The 15,455-nt window shown below is 33.6% G+C and overlaps 1 protein-coding gene across 2 annotated transcripts in view; it reads left to right on the top strand.

Moving 5' to 3' along the window:
* The first annotated feature begins 294 nt into the window (after positions 1-294).
* Positions 295-15,455, top strand: part of LOC126752245 (homeotic protein spalt-major) — a 60,297-nt gene continuing 45,136 nt past the window's right edge. For both annotated transcript variants that reach the window (XM_050462919.1, XM_050462917.1), the window contains exons 1-2: positions 295-556; positions 8,857-9,362. The gene's annotated coding sequence lies outside the window, so the exon portion shown is untranslated. The remainder of the gene's footprint in view (positions 557-8,856; positions 9,363-15,455) is intronic.

Below are 15,455 nucleotides of genomic sequence, written 5' to 3'. Positions count from 1 at the left end.
CTATGGCCACTGTTACAGCAACGCCTTGACTTGCAATTTCTCCAACGGCATGCCAAAGCAAGTGCCTGCTTTGCTCTTTTGCGCTGCTTCCTTTATCACGCACACACACACACACATTTACATTATTATTTACATAGAGTGTGTGGCATGATTTTCTTGAAAATGTGTGGCTCTCCTCGATAAGACGGCACAGGCACTGGCACTGGCTATTGCATGGCGTTGCACATGTAGTTCGAACGAGCCAGTCAGCCAGCCAGCGAGCTGTGGCCAGTCGTCGTTGTCGTCTTATGCCGCTGCAAACAGCGCGCGCGCTTCAAAGCACACACGAGCGGATTCGTCGTACGACTTTGGGGGCAGCAAGCGCACACGCCAGCCGGTCCATACGAAATGCGAATTTTTGCGCGGTCCATGCTGGGCACACATTACGCCAACGAAGTAATTGTACGGTGACGGGCTCTCGCAAAGCAACTCAGCGCATACGCAGTGCTCGAGCTACTCGTGTACGCGTCGTCGTCGTCGTCGTTGTTGTCGTGTGCCCATAAAAGCGCCCTAGCGAGTGAGTTGCTGACGGAGTGCGTTCAAGTGTGTGTGCGTAATTTCTGGTGTTGCCTGTGTTTTGGTGCCGACAAGTGTATGCGTTGCCATTCTGTGTGTGTGTGTGTGAGTTGCTGCCTCTGTAGTGTGCTCCAAGTGGCAAGTGGCGAGTGTTGGTGGTGGTGAAATGGAAGCGTTGCCGGCGCGTAAGCTCGGCGCTCAATTTTACAGCAAAAGCTAAAGGAGCGCAAAATAAAATAAAACAATAATGACAATAAAAACAACAAGCATTTGCGCCATTTCGCTCTCCAACTGCTGCAAATCGTAAGCGCTACAGCTCTGCAACGCCGTCGGCTGTGCGCTCGCATGCGGTCCGGCATTTATTTGCACGCACTGTTGGTAGCGCCAGCAGCGCTGCTTTCCAAAGCCTACAGTCCGCGCTGCCACTGCTGCAATTTGTGCTGCGCTACCGCTATGTTGGCCAGCTGGTTGCCTGCGCTCGTCGTTGGCGTCGTCAGCACCAGCGTCAGCGCCATCACCATCGCCGTTGCCGTCGCCTGTCAGTTGGCCAGCTAAGCCAAGCGCTGTTGCTGTTGCTGCCGCTTTTGATGTTGCGCTCCGTTTTATATGCTCTAGTTCGAATCTTGGCGTTCGTTTCAATGCGCCAGGATATCCTGATTTCTAAGAGAAAGAAGTGTATTTACTGTATAGTACACGTCGTCGCCGTAACGAGAACTTTACTAACACTGAATATTTTTGGTTTTTGGGCGATATTGGAAACATTTTTCGGGCACTTACTTAACTGGCAGCCCAACCACTGTAGCCTAGTTGCGTATTTGCTTTTTTAAGAGCCACTAAAAAAATTCCATTCCGGTGTGCACAATAAAGGATCTGTGCGCGGCGCGCGACACCGTCACATGGCATGCAATGCAATACAATGCAAAATTATCGACGCGAAATAAAAATGCTATAAACACCGACGCAACGTTGCGACGCGCTACACGGCAAGCTAATGATAAATGTAAATTGAAAAGGCAAAAAAAAAACAAAAAAAAGGTTGTATATATAATAATGATAATAAACGTTAAGGCAATTGGATTATGCAATGTGTTTTAAGGCAGCGCGTTTATATGTATGTGTGAGCGGTGACATTTGAGTGCGTAAAAGTTTGAAAATTGTTGAAATAAGCTAACAGCATGTGGAGTATGCTTAATTATAGTAGAAAGTAATAATAAATAGTTATAATAAAAATGGTAATTGTAATTATAATATTAAACAAATAACAATTATAAAAAATTAAAAAAAAAATGAAATTATTATTAAAAATTAATATTAAAAAATATTTAAAAATAGTTACTGTGAAATAATATAAAAAATAAAATTAAAAACTAACTACTAAAAAAAATATAAAATAATAAAATTTAGAAATATTATTAAAAGTCAATAATTTTTCAAAAATAATACAAAAAAGTGTGAAAAATTAATTTCAAAATCTAAAATCAAAAAATAATTTTAATATTATTAATAATTTTCAAAAATAAGATTCAAAAAATAATAATTATTAAAAAATTTAAAAAAATATAATTAAAAAATAATATTAAAAGTTAATAAATATTCAAAAATGATATTAAAAATAATAACTAAAAAATAACAAAAAAAAAATATTATTAAAAATTAATATACAAAAATTAAATTAAAAAAGATACATTAAAAAATAATATTAAAATTTAATAATTTTTCAAAATTATTATTCAGAAATAATATTAGTTTATAATAATAAAAACAAAGAAAGCTATATTCAGCTTCATTTCAGCAAAAAAAATATTTCTTCAAAAATTAAACAGAAAACGTTGCCAGTGAAAATATATATAAAACCTAACGGTTTCTCATAAAACGCAGCGAAAATAGCGAAACGCCACATATCAGCGTATATTGCACTTGAAATAAAAAAAAAACTCTACAAGTGTACATATCGGCGTATATATCTTAAAATCAAACATTAAAGAAAAAAAATTGTGCAAAAAATAATTGATTACAAGTGACAAAAATGTATTAAAAGTGAAAAAATATATACATACATATACATATAGATATATATATTTTTATATTATAAAAAATGCAGTTGAACTTCCATTACTAGAACTGCTATATTCCCCATAACTTGAACTTCTATAACTCCAAGTTCTCCTTAACTTGAACTCTTTAATAGAAGTCAAATTTGATACAAGTTTCCTACCACAACTCGAAGTCGCTTTAACTCAAAGCTTTTTTGTGGATTATGGTGATTTGAATTAGGGAAATTCATCTTTAAATGTGCATTACATGTATGTATGTATGCACAATTACATACCTACATTCGTACATCCATATTCACCCTAAATGAGTTCTGCTAAAATTTAAAACTGTGCAATAAAATTTTTCATTTTCAAATTCAAAAATCAATCGTAGCTGGACTTAGGATTAGCATCCAATAAACCACAACAAATTACAGAAAAACGAGCTGTGAAAACTTGACAAAATAAAAAAAATTTCAAAGAACATAGCATGTTTAAAAATTCTTAAATAAGACTACTCAACAAAGCTCGAAAAAATTTGCGAATGATGTGGTATTGGTCTGTGCCGTGTTTGTGGTATATTGATTACGAATTTGCGTGAAAAAGATTTCCATTACTTACAGATGGTGGTTTGACACCTACACCCCTCGGCACACCAAAAATTCTACATGTTAGGCAATTTTTACTATCATTTTCATTTTTAGCTAAAATTAGCGAAAAACAGCCGCTAACGTCACAGTCGCAAAATGCTTGTAAGCTAGGATAATTTTTTTTTTTCAAAAACTTCAAAAATTTTGGCAAATTTCATTCAAAAAGCTAAAAAAAATATTTTTGTTCAATTAATTAGAAATATTTTTTTAATACTTTTTTAAAGTGTAATTTTGCTCACAAAATTGCTGTAAAATTCTGCCAAATTTCCTTCAAAAGTCTTTTTTAAATTGTAATTTTTTTCATTCATTCAGTTTGTAAATTAGTGTAATTTTATTTAAAAAATTTAGCAAATTTTTTTCAAAAATTCAAAAAAAATATTTTTCTTCCATTAATTAGAAATATTAATAATATTTTTTTGCACTTTTTTGCATCAAAATCATCTTACTATTACCATCCCTAACATACTCAACAAACATACATACAAACATACTTATGTGTGTATATGTGTGCAATAAAAATGATAAAAAATTTGCTTAAAGTTAGCCCCCAAAAGCCAAAAGTTATTCAAAATACTACAAAAGTATAATATATGTATGTGTATAAATACATGCATATTTTCGTACATAAACATATATGTATGTATATAATATATGTGCATGTACACCATAAGCATATACATATTTCGTCTTAAAAGCGCATATGAATATTAATAAGCGCCATTTGTAAAGCGAGTATCTCCGCCCATCTCTGCCATATTGTTGCTGTTATGCTCACAGCTATGCCAATCGGCATTTGAGTGAGTGAAAAATTTCGGTAAATGCCTGTTACAGGAGCGATAGTTGAAGTGTAAATTATGTTTTAATAAGTTTTTGGCCGTTTTCTCAATTCTGATTAGCAGTCATATTTCAGTTAAGTTCGGGTGAACTTAACCAAGATTACTGCTTTTTAACCAGAACCAGTTAATATATACATATGTACATATATGAGTAAGACAACTCAGAGCTTCAAGTGCATAACCAAAGTAAAATATATATATGTATGTACATGCACATATTAAAGTAATAACTTCAGATATCTTCCTGTTTTGCCGGTGGTATTTTTGGAGTACATGCAACCAAGAGTGATGCAAAAATTTATGAAAATCACAGCAATGTTTGCCTATAAGGCTAGATTAAAAAGTCGATTAAAAATAAAAAAAAAACATGACGTTTAAGAACTCCATTCTATTGTGATATCTACCATAAATATTACTAAGTATTGATAGTTTGCTCTTAAATTACTAAGAAATTTATTTGGAGTATGCGAGAATTTTATTATACACCAACTACTGGGCACTAGTTCAAGCAGACTTCATATACATACATGGTGACAAAAAAGTGCTGAAGGCCATCCCAAACAGGGTTTATGAAAAGTGATTCGAGGATAGGAAAAATCGTGGCCTAAGTGCATTATATCTGGTTTCAATTTATTTGTAGAAATGTTTTTCTGAACTAACCCCGCAATTCGGACGCAGTTATATTTGAAAAAACGGGACTTGAAAATAAGCTTTTTATGGCTATTAGAAAACATGGCAGCTGTTGTTACCTATAAACTTGATTATATGCTGAATCTTGCAATGATGCAAAGACTTTTGTTTGCACAAAAAATTATAATAATAATATTTTTATAAAAAAGAGAAGAATGCCACGCAAGCCACCAATGAAATTTGTGAAGTTTACCGAGGCGGTGCTGTATCAGTTCGTCTTGCACAACAATGGTTCGCTCGCTTACGTTCTGGAAATTTCGAAATTTCGATTTACACTGATAAAATATTGTCTCCAGCCGAAAAATGGCAAAAAGTGGTCGACCAAAATGGTACATTATTTATTTGTTTATTAGTCTAAATATAAAAAAAATAAGCTGAAGTTTGATTAGAAATACGAAAAAACTTTTTCGACCATCCTGTATATGAGTAATAGATATGTATTTTGGTGAGTACACAGCTGTGACTCAGTTGTCGTAACTCAATTTTCTGTCCATCTGCACTACTCAACATATATTTTTGAACAATATTTTAGGTTAAATGATCTTATCTAAAGATTAAGTGGTGCTTTCGTGCTAATTTGTAATAAATTATATAATGTATATACTTTATCTATATAAAAAAAAACTCTTAAGAAAACTTTAGGCATTTATACATTTATGAGTAACTAGCAGATCATTTCATTTATGATCCCACTGGGAGGAAAAGAACCTCATACAGACGATGAAATGTGAATTTCGAACTTTTAGTATTATTTATGTTCAATTCCGCATATGACCGCTTTGTAGGGAGCCAACTGAGCGAGTGTGCACTTAATTTCATGACATTTACTCCCATCCGGTGATACCAATTTTTGTTTAATATAATATAGAATATGATCCCCGCAGAAAGTGTAGCTATCCAACGATGAAAGAATTTTTCAAATTTGTCAAGTGGTTTGGGATCCTATTCAATTCAAACAAATATAGAAAAATAAACTAATATCTGTTTTTGGCTAAAGGAAAATTGATATAAAATTTCTTAGCAGTCATTCTAACTTTTACTCTATCTTCTGTAAAGCATCCTCTCACTGTTTTCCTTCCAAAAATACCAGTCCTCTATGTCCTTTGCTTTTGTATGGCCGAATCTTTTAATTCCAGCAGTATTTTGGAAAGGGGTATTTTTCACCTTTATTCTTCGCTTAAATTTCATGATACCGCTACAAATGTCGCAAACTATTAAACAACTTTTCAACAAACAATCAGTTGGCAAATACTTCGGAATTATTCAGTAATATAAGTACATATATTAATAGTAATGAAAGTTAATGCTACATTTCGCACACTTAGTCGTTTGAGTTTGCTGAAAGCCAGAGGTCACAAGGAGCTAAATCAGGCGAATACGGTGGTTGCGGCAGGATATTGGTTGAAAATTTGGGGAAAAACTCACGAAGAACCAATGCAGTATACGACGATGCATTATCGTGGCGCATAAACCTAGAGTTGTCGGCCCATAATACTGCACTCTTTGTACGAAAAGCTTCGCGCAAATGACGCATAACACTCCAATAGTATTTTTTGTTGCCAGTTTGGTCCGTGGGAAGGAGTTCGGAATGCACCACATCTCGATAATCGGCGAAAACTGTTAATATTACCTTGATTTCCGACCTGCTTTGAAGTGGTTTTTCGGCTTCGGCTCACCTTTGCCACGATATTCGGTCCATTGATCGTCTGTTTACTTCACACTAATGATTATTTTGATATGACATTTGGCACAGATGTCACTGGCAGACATACTAAGCTAAAAACAATATTTCGACGAATGGGATTTCGCAAATTCGAAAATTTCGAAATTCAAATTAAAAAGTCTTACTACTTTTTGCTCGTAGTTGTAAATACAACAAAATAAATATTGATTACAACAACAACAACAAATTCTCAAAACTGTAAATATATGCACAAAATTTTCCACTCAAACGAATTCCGCAAATATTTATTGGTTTTGTTGTTGTTTTTATGTTTTCTTTACACCAAATCAAAGTTCAATTACATACAAAAAATTTCCACATTCACTTGCTGAATTTTGCAATGCAATAAAAATTTTGCAATTTTAAAAGACACAACGAGACGTTTATCATTGTAGCATTTGGTGGTTGTTGCTTGTTGTTCTTGTGGCTTATGGCAGCTAGATACGCTTAAATAGTTTCAAATGAGTCATTGCTGCTGAATTTGATTAGAATACAATCAGCAGAAAACAACAGTGGCAACAAAAACCATAAAAAACATAAGAACAACAACAACATTAAAAAACATAAGAACAACAAAAACATAAAAGCAACAACAACAAAAAGAAAACATAAAACAACGAAATAGTTAAGAAAAACAACAACAAAAACTATGAAACATAAAAGCAACAAAAACAAAAATTGTAACATAGATTCAACAGCAACAACAATAGCAACTTGCAAACAGCAACAATGATGCTAGCAGCAATGAGAACAACAAAATTTACAGGCAGAGCAACAAAGGAGCGGCGTTAGTCGCCGCAGCCGGTATAGTAAACACCACACAACAACAACAATAGTAATAATGCTATCGAGACAGCCCAACACCCAATCAGACCATATACTACACCGCTAAATGTAACTTGCCTCATCCAGCAATTCCTCAACTCGCCCAGCAGTGCGTAGCTCAATTGAAATGCAAAAACAATAATATGTGCACCCTGTATTTTTTTACTGTCCATTGCTGCCGACATGTGTTGCACGTCTTGTTGCTGCAACTGCTTAGTGTTCATACGTGTGTTTGTGTGTGTGTGTGTGTGTGAGTAAAGGATAGTGCGTGCGCCTAATGAGGCAGTTAGAAAGTAAAAAATTTATGAAAACAATAACAACAACTATAACAATAATGTTGATGACAACAACAATACTATTAATTACAACAACAATAAATGTAATAATAATAATAAAAAAATTTAAAAATATGACAGCAACAACAATTTTAATAATAACAACAACAAACAATTTAATAACAACAACAACAAACACAAGTCTTTTTCATTCGGAAAATCAGCAATATCAAACACAAATCAACATTTCCTGCTTCCTAGCGCTTACACATTTTTCGAAGCGTCTGATTTTGCAATGAGCTGTTTTTGTTAATTGTTTCTGCATAAAATCTAAGTATTACAGATACATATGTATGTACATTGTTGCAAATAGGTTTACGACGTTACTAGCAGGTTGTAATGAAATTTTTTGTTACAAAAATAACAACAACAAGAAAAAATGTTGATTTCGGTAGCATCTGGCATTATACCCTTCACAAAAAAATAAAGAACATGATTTGGATTGATAAATTTGTATGGCGGCTATATGCTATAGTGCTCCGATGTGAACAATTTCTTCAGATATTATAGCTTTCTTTCAAATGATAATATTTCCAAATTTTCGTGACGATATTTCGTCAAATGAAAAATTTTTCCTTATAAAGACTTGATTCTGATCGTTCAGTTTGTATGGCAGCTATATGCTATAATGATTCGATCTGCACAGTTTCTTCAGATATTGTAGACTTGCTTTAGGTAACAATCTGTCGAAATTTTTGTGATGATAACTCGTCAGCTTGAAAAGTTTTCCATACAAGAACTTGATTCCGATCGTTCAGGTTGTATGGCGGCTATATGTTATAATGGTCTGATAATGAAGGTTTCGACAAGTAAGCAGCTTTATGGGCAGAAAAGTATGTGTGCAAAATTTCAGACCGATATACATATCTAAAACTGATTGACTAGTTGAGGTATGGAAAGGCGAACTCAGTTAAACATTTATTATATGTTTATGTATGTATGTACATACTTATATACATTTAAAAGGGTATCCAACGTTTAACTCTGGAGCCGAGGTAAACCTATACTATATAAGGTATCAATTTTTGTAAAATAATAACAACAAGAACAACAATTAAAACCATTTTCCGGTATATAAGTACATATATAATACACAGATTCCTAAGGAAAATATTCATTGTAGTAGAAATCAAAATTAAAAAAATAAATAAAGATGTATGTAGAATAATTATTAATATTTATATCAATACAAATTTGCCACAAAACCAGTGAAAAAACAACAACAAAATGTGCAAGAAGTCAACCAGTTAAAATTTTTAACACATTCTAATCAAAATACGCGACGCCTTACAACAAAAAACAAGATTAGACAACAACAAAAAAATCGATAATTAAATATAAACCAACAACAACAAAAAACGACAAGAAAAAACAAACCAACAACAACAAAAAAATAAATAGATCAACAATGACAAAAAATTAATAACAAAAGCAACAAAAAAATAAAACAACAAAAACGAAAAATAGCCAACAACAAAAAAAAAACAAAACAACAGCAACTAAAAAAGCAACCAACAACAGCAAAAACAAATTAACTTCATGCTGCAGGAAAAAACCACATTCATCTACTGCGCCATTTGATTGCTTGGCATTCTGTTGCAACTCTCCAACTCGCTTGCCACAATGCCGTCGGCTTTGCAACATATCAACTGAGCGCGTCAAACGGATACCAGTTTCGCTGCTGCACGCTCTGCCGGTGATTAATTGCGACTGAGGTGAGTTGATGAAAAGTGACAATTGTAAATGCAGGCACACACTTACACACCAATACATACATGTTAACATATGTTCATAGAAACGAGTGATACTAGCATAGCGGCTAACGAGTTTAAGAATTTCAAATGAAATGCGTCACTGAAATGTTGTCAACAACATATTTGCTGATATTAGCGGAATTGCGTTTGTTGCATGCACAAATTAACTGTAATGAAATTATTGGATAAGAAGTGTGTGCAGTTTTTAAAAGTAATTAGCATTGAAAAATGTGGCACATTAGGTGATGATAGCTACAAAAACAATAAAAACTTAAACTTTGATTGCACCGAAGCTATAATACTCTTCGCAAATACAAAAATTCCTTGCACTAACTTAATTTGGATCACATAGTTTGTATGACAGCTATACGCTATAGTCACTTGATCTGAACAATTTCTTCGGGGATTACAATATTGTTTTAGATAAAACTTCATGCCAAAATTTGTGAAGATATCTCGCCAAATGGAAAAGTTTTCCAAACAAACAGTTCATTCCGATCGTTCAGTTTGTATGACAGCTATACGTTAGAGTGGTCTAATCTGAACAATTTCTCCGAAGATTGCAACATATCTTAAAAAAATAATTCATGGCAAATATCATATAGTTATCTCTTCAAATAAAAAAGTTGTCTGTACAAGGACTTCATTTGGATTAGTCCGTTTGTAAGGCAGCTATAAGCTATAGTTTTCCGATCGGATCTTTTGCTTTAAATATTACATTACTGCCTAAGATAAATATTAATACCAAATTTCGTGAAGATATCTCTTCAAATGACAAAGCTTTCCATACAAGCACTTCTTTCTGATCGCTCAGTTTGTATGGTGGCTATATGTTATAGTGGTCCGATATCGGCCATTTCAACAAATTTGCAGCATCTTAAAGAGCAAAGAAGGTGCGCAAAATTTCAGATCGACATCTCAAAAACTTAAAAGAATTTCTCAAACTTCACCTCGTAGTATCTCAAGAACGGAGCAAGAAAGGGGCTACTACGGACAAATATAGATCCTCCCCTGTTATTCTGCAAAAAGAATATATTAGGGATTTCTGAAAGTAGATTACCTAATAATTTCGTGGGTATACGAATCGGAATACACGACAATGTATCGTTTGCATTTCTGCTGGCTTAAGAATTATTTTTAGGCCTCTTAAAAGTGCTGTAAGGAAAGAAAGTGGTACATTTTTTTTAAATTCCTGGACTGGTTTCTAATATTAATTTATTGTTTACTATTTTTAGGCCTCTTAAATGTTCTGCAAGCCAAAAAAGTTTTACGATTTTTTGAAATCCCTAGATTGGCTCTTAATAGCTCACTAATTAGCACCATCTTCTTAGAAATCCCTCGAAATTTCATCAAAACTTCCAATATATCTAACCTGAGTAACTTAGGCTTAGTGGCTATAAAATTGGGAATCCTCGTCGCTAAGTTCCTCCTGTGTGTTCGTTAACTCCCTCCTGAGTTTTAAGTTGTAGGGCTAGAAAGTTTATAATCATACTGAATCTCCTATCAGTTATTATTAAGTTATAATCATGAGGCTTAGCTGTCTTTAAGTATCATATGGCAATAGTTTAATCGTCAGAAAAATTTATATTTGTTAAATAAGAGTACACAACGCTTGGGTACAAAATCTTCGGTAGTATTCTCCGGGTGTTCGCTTTTATAGTCGAAATTCTTATTTTTAGCGGATTTAGTTGTCGCTTAGAAACGCTTTTAGGTGTCTACCTTCCTACATTTAAAATTTTATACTCCTTTTAATAATATATTTATAATATAAGAGAACATTTTTTTCGCGTATTCTGCTGGTGAAACTTCAGTCCTGTGTCAGCATCATAGTTCTCTTTTTTTTCATAAAATTGTTTCTCAAGTTCATTTTCTGCTACTGATGGCTAAATAATTCCTTAAGGTGCTGAAACTGGCTTTCAGGCAGAAAATCACCTATACGAACTCGAGACACCCTTTATAAAATTGATAGTTTTTAATTGCTAAAGTATGATATAGTTATATACTTTCTTTTATATCAAGATACATTTTTATAAAATAAAAGCAGTCTTGCTTTTGCGTATGTATTCTGCCGGTTTGATGATCTGCTGGTAAAATTTCAGTCCTGTGTGAGCATCAAAATTCCGATTTTTTCATAAAATTGTTGCTCGAGTTCATTTTCTGATTCTGATGGGTAAACAATCCCTTAAGGGGCAACAACTGGCTTTCAGGCAGAACACCATCTATACGAACTCGAGGTACCCTTTATAAAAATGAGAATTTTCAACTGCTAAAGTATGACACAGTTATTTACTTGCTTTTATATCGTGGTACATACTTATGGAATAAAGGCAATTGATTTAAACGGTGGATTTAAATGCTGCCCAACGTACGGTATGTTATACAGAGCAGCTGTTAATATGTATTTTATATTCTCTCAACAGGTTTTACTTAAATTTAAATTTCTTCACGAAATTTGGATTGGATTATTGCCCAAGACAATGCTATAATTTTTGAACATATTGTTCAGATCGGGTTACGATACAAACTCGCCGCTCAATATCAAGATAAAATTCTTTATATATCTAACCTTTTATGCTATTAGAATGAAGTTGTGAAGAAAATTTTAGATTCTGCAGCCAAGAGAAACGTTAGATTATTGTCTTTATACCTTGTACAGGGTTTATTAAGTTTGCAACAAGTTGGAGAAGGAAGATAAATAGATGGAGATTGCACCACGACCTTAGATCTATTGTACTCTTGGAAAAGGAAAGTCCAGTAGGAAACCTTTAAATCCCCTTTTTAAGGCAGCTTCCATCAAGAAATTGTTAAACTCTCATAAAAATCAAAAATGAAAGTTCAACTCAAACGTTATTCCACAACATTACATACTTAAAATGTACAGAAAATATATCTAAATATGCAAATTTACTTGTATACAATACATGTCTATATGTATTTATGCTTTCTGGCACTCACATATTATGCAACGGATAAGGAAGAAGGCGCTTCGACGAGTGACGCCGGTGTACAACAAAATTGACAACACCAATTTTTGACACACGATTATATATGAAACAACAAATGTGCCAAGCAAACACATGCACACCCATACATACAGACATATGGTACATATGCCAACGCGCTCATAAACGCTCAGAGGCGGCTGACGATTGCCGCTTGCGTGCGAAAATTTGAAAGATACACGCGAGCTGCCAACATTGAAAATGAAATTTTGGCCACATATGCAGCACACAAAAGGAACAACAACAACAACTGCCTCTCGAATGAAGGCAGACGGAGGTATACATAAATGTACATACATATGTATGTATATACCATATGTGCATGTCTTATGGCCAATTGGTGGATACAGCGGGGTGCTACATAAAGGATGACAGGTGTCAAAGAGCTTAAAGCCCCTTACAAAAAAAAAAAATATTGTCGAGAAAAATTCAAAAGGTTAATGTGGCATGGTGTATAAAATATGAATGGGTATTTATATTAATTAGTGTCAGTGCAAAATATAAAGGGTGCTGCGGTTGGTAAAGCAAAATATATGTATATTTTATAATTGGTATTTAATGATTTATAAAGATTTACTAAAGTAATAAAAAAGCTAAAGTGGAAATATAAATGAATGTATATATGTACATATGTATGTATATAAATCTTTATATATAAAATTAACGTGTCACGTTGTTTGTCCGCGATGGGCTTCTAAACATCTAACCCGATTTTAGTAAAATTTTTCACACTGTGGCCAGCTCGAACCAACTTAGAAGATAGGATAGTAAAAGCAGTTCATAAATTAAAAATACAGTGAAAGCTCTATTAAATGGACGGCCTATTAAGCGGACATCACCGTTATCTAAGTATGCACATTGTTGATGTTTTTTAAAGACAATCTATTAAACGGACAACTGGACAGAAAGGCTAGTAACCAGACATTGAGAAAGCAGCCTTAAATTCGTCATTTTTTTCAATGAAATTTATTTTTAGGAACATATTCAAAATTAAATCTCCAGTACAATTCTTTGGATTCTTATACCGACAGAAACCTGTTCGCCTTTATTCGTAAATAAAATGTTCACTATATTGAATAGTTTATTAAATGAATTCTACAGCAAAACGTGGCCGGATGCACTAGTATATACATACATGTATAGAGTTGGAGATCTTGATGACCATAAGATACTCCCACACCATCTCAATTCACCGAAAAAGATTATAAGAAGTCATGTCTGTATTGTGTCATAGACTATAATGTCACTTTGTCACTTGATCATGGAGAGATTTTGAGACACCTTACTATTATTTCAAATCCTTTTAATCCATAGAAAAAGATGAGAAAAAATCAGGACTCTATTGTGTCATAGACTAAAATGTCACTTTGTCATAAAAGAAATATTTTTAACAAATAACAGTAAGACTTTTTAATTTAAATTTCGCGCGAAAACCCATTCGTCGAAATATTTTGTTTCTAGGTTGGTGTGACTGTCAGTGACATCTGTGTCACACCAAATGTCACACCAAAATTCCGACTGCCAGGATATCATGAATGGCGATGAGTCTTGAATCTATGCTCACGATCGGAAACGGACGATCAATCGGCCGGATATCGTGGCAAAGGTGCCGGCGCGCCGAAAAAAACAGGGAGGGGATATCAAACAGTTAAAATATTAAAACGTTAAATTGTTCTCTGAGGAATATATGGTGTATCGTTTACATCCCCATACCGTAAGGATTAAGTAGTAGGCAGGTAGGGGTATTGGCAACTAGGTGTCTAATGGGTAGTTACAGTCTTAAAAGGTTTCAAAATATAACCAACCTCGAAAGAGACTAACTTAGGCTACTTTTCGCTTTCATTATAAGCTCAAGAAGCACATGAAGCCTAAACCCCTAGAACCCAGTTTGTAGACGCAGGATAAAAGCCCTTGGATCCATGTTTCCAAATATGGATCACATCGTATCAGTAGCAGTATATTGAAATTTATCAATATGCTACAGCTAAGTGAGTCGTTGACTTAGGAGAGGACAAAATAGGTCTTAGGTCGCGGTGCAATCCTTATTTATTCATTTAATCTAATCTAATAATTTACAGTGTTTCCGAAAATTACAGTTAAATATCCCTGCTTCTCATTGCTTTTCGTAGACTTTAGTATATGACCATATTCTGGATTTTCTTCAAGTAAATTAATTACACATTTACTTCTAATTTGGTGTTATGTAGCTCTGAATTTAGATTATACTTTCCTTGTGAGGATACCCGCATATCTGGATAATTTTTCAAACCGGATGAGATGTATGAATGTTGAAATCGGTTACCAGAGAACTAAGAACACTTTTATTGAGCTTTATTGAAAACTATTTAGATTTTATTATTTAAAATTGGTTTTAAAGCAAAACAAGAAAACTCTTTTGTCTCGGCCACAATGTAGCTTGAATACCATTCATAAATAATGAAGTTTCCATAAAAGAATTTGGTTTTGGTCGTTCAGTTCAGTTATGTGTTATAGTGATCGGATGAAAAAAAAAATTCAGATATTGTAGAACTGTCTCAGCCAACAATCAATGTCAAATTTCGTGAAGATATCTCTTTAACTAAAAAAGTTTTTTTTTACACGAATTAGATTTTAATCGCTCTATGACAGTTATTTGATATAGTAATCTGATCTGGAAAATTTCTTCAAATATCGCATAATTGCTTTGGAAAATAGTTTACGTTAAATTTCGTGAAGATATCTCGTCAAGTAAAAAAGTTGTACATACGAGGACTTCGTTTTCAATGGTCGGTTTGTATGGCAGCTACTTATATGCTATAGTAGCTTGATCTAAAAAATATATTCATTGTCATGTAGCCTTGTCTTGGAAGATATTGTTCGCCAAATTTTGTTAAGATATGTTATCAAACAAGCAAGTTTTCCTTATAAGAATTTAATTTTGATCGATCAGTTTGTGTGACAGCTATATGTTTTAGTGGTCCGATATCGACGGTTCTGACAAATGAGCAGCTTCTTGGGAAGAAACAGACGTTTGCAAAAACCGTGGGACAAGTTTGCACATGTACATAGTATA

Source organism: Bactrocera neohumeralis, chromosome 3, assembly GCF_024586455.1.
Source record: "Bactrocera neohumeralis isolate Rockhampton chromosome 3, APGP_CSIRO_Bneo_wtdbg2-racon-allhic-juicebox.fasta_v2, whole genome shotgun sequence".
In the NCBI taxonomy this organism is placed as follows: domain Eukaryota; kingdom Metazoa; phylum Arthropoda; class Insecta; order Diptera; family Tephritidae; genus Bactrocera; species Bactrocera neohumeralis.
Note: the sequence above shows the minus strand (reverse complement) of the source record. Positions and strands in the feature narration are given on the sequence as shown.